This window comes from Sus scrofa, chromosome 1, assembly GCF_054392235.1.
Source record: "Sus scrofa isolate SSC_HxYL_T2T_F1_AM1 chromosome 1, Sscrofa_HxYL_maternal_Yorkshire_Landrace_v2.0, whole genome shotgun sequence".
NCBI classification, from domain to species: domain Eukaryota; kingdom Metazoa; phylum Chordata; class Mammalia; order Artiodactyla; family Suidae; genus Sus; species Sus scrofa.
The window spans coordinates 99,742,945-99,745,591 of NC_139383.1; the positions used below are offsets into that span (position 1 = coordinate 99,742,945).

Consider the following 2,647-nt stretch of genomic DNA (forward strand, 5'->3'; position numbering starts at 1 on the left):
GTTTAGTTACATGTCTCTATTCACTAGTTTACAATGAAGGGGGAAACTGATCTTTAAAACTAAAACATTGTATATAATGTCTTACTTTTAAAGGTAAATAAACACAACTACCATAACTGAGGATATAAGGCTCTAATAAAAGGAAATTACATTTTATCTTACTAAAAATTTGAGAACATTACTGAAAAGTAGGTTTCAATTAAGTCTATATATAAATTTAATACATGAAAGAATAATTTGTGTTATTTCAAATGTCTCACAGTGCTGATAATTTGGGAAGAAATTTTCTCATTGCCTTTCTAACGTCTTTGTTCCTCAGACTGTATATCATAGGATTAAATGTTGGGGTCAAAATTGTGTAAAGTAGAGAGAGCAGTTTGTCCATTCCTTCATACTGATGAGATTTAGGTTTTAAATAGGTGACAGTGGCTGATCCATAGAATAAAAATACGACAATGATATGAGAAGAGCAAGTGGAAAAGGCTTTGGTTTGTCCTGTTTTTGATGGCAACTTCAAGATTGTAGAGATAATTTTGACATAGAATCCAAGAATCAACAGAAAAGGAAGAGTGACAAATAATATTCACAAAGATATCTCCACAAGCCAGCTGCAATAATGGGGGGATATCACAGAAGAAGAGATTGATTTGGTTAGAACCACAAAAGGGGAAAGAGAAAATCTGGCATGTTTGTCCTATCTCAAATGGAAACCCACTGATCCAGGAGGCAACCACCAGCTGGACACAGACCTTGTGGTTCATGACTAAAGGATAATGTAATGGGTTACAAATGGCCACATAGCGGTCATAGGCCATCACAGCCAGAAGGAAACATTCTGTGACTCCCAGCATAAGGAAAAAACACATTTATGTAGCACAGGTTAAAAAAGAAATAGTTCCTTTCTGGGTCCAAAGGTCCATGAGCATCCTGGGAAGAGTGACCGATACATAACAGATTTCTAGGAAGGAAAAATTACTGAAAAAATTACATGGGGTTCTGAAGAGTGGCATCTACTTTTGTTATTAGAATAATGATGCCATTCCCCTAAAGGATAATCAAATATATGACTAAGAAATCCCCAAAAAGAAACCAGTGAAATTGGGGAATATCAGAAAAGCCCAAGAGAACAAATTCCATCATGATTGTAAGATTTGTTTCTGTAATTTTCAAATTATTTTCTCTCTGTAGATTTACATTTCTTGACTGCATTTTCTTCTTTTATAATTGGATCAAGACATGGGTTTTGGTTGTGATAAATTCTTAGTTACTTTGTAAGACTTGTGTTCTGTGATTCTGGGAGATTTGATGTGAAACCAGGAGCTATAAACTCATCTGCAGAAAAAAAATCAGTGCAATAAATAAGTTGCTGAAATTATGTTCCATGTTATATCTGCATTTTAATTATACCATTATGATCCGTATGCCTAGGTATTTTAATTTAAATTATGATATGAGAAGGGAGTATGCAGATGACATTTCTTTTGGTCAAAGCTGAAATTTAGCCATTAGTTGACCACTTTCATGATTTTCTTTACCAGTCAATCTGGTCCGTAACGTGATACCCACCCTATAACATCTAACACAATATTCCACTGACTATTTAGATGTCTTTTCTACCCTTGACACTACATGCAATAATTCAATCTATAAAGAATATAGGACAAGGCTCTGCCTCAATATGTTACTCCATAGATGCTTCTGAATTAAATTAAAAATAGAAATTACAATTAGAATTGGTATTGTCCAATAAGCAAGAAGAGATGATTAAACCTATAAGAATATAAAAGCCAATTTTTAAAAAATTTTCAACACCATATGTCTCCAGCAATACTTATTCTAATCTTCTGAATTAAAGTAGATTGCATTGCTTAAGAAACATAACTTTGGCCTTTAACTGCTTTAATTATTAATAATATTTGGAAATAGTGCTTTATTTCAAGCCAAAATTAATTGTTTCTAGGAAAAAGTAAGATCAATAAATAAGAAGTTCACCAAAGTAGTCAATACTCTGTCTAGCACCCTCACTGTGTACGACCTGATTTGTTTGGGTGCCATAAACAATACTAGAACATGGGCTACGGAAGTTGAACCAAATGTTCTTCTTCAGGAGATTATAATTTGAAAGAAAGAAATGCTTCACAAAATCCCCAACAGAAGGACAACCACTAATAAGAGGTTATTCATTCGCATAGAAATCTTTTACCCATAATGGCAACATTTACTTTATCATGAATATAGTAAAATATTTAATTAACTTAAATGCAATAAATCTTCTTTGAGTATAGTTCTCTTAAAATGTTATTTCTTAAAATGAATAAACTTAACATCTTTATCATTATTAACAATAATGTATATATTTTTAAATTAGAAATTATATATTTTTAAATGCTTTCATCACATTAACTTTTTAATTCTAAAAGTCAGAAATCTACCTTAAATCCTGGTAATTTAAATAATGAATACATTTCTGGCCCATATTCATGAGTTTAGTTGTTTGATATAATTTATTGAATCTTAATCATTAAATTAATAAAATTATCATGAAATACAAAATAATATCAAGATATTTACCACTTTTGATTTGGCTGATATAGCTTCTTATTGATAAGTATTTTTAATACTTTAAAGTATTAAGTTGTTTATGATC

The 2,647-nt window shown here is 31.1% G+C and overlaps 1 pseudogene; it reads right to left on the reverse strand.

The window, feature by feature from the left end:
• Window positions 1-256: 256 nt before the first annotated feature.
• Window positions 257-1,209, reverse strand: LOC146406194 (olfactory receptor 10AG1-like; annotated as a pseudogene).
• Window positions 1,210-2,647: the final 1,438 nt, after the last annotated feature.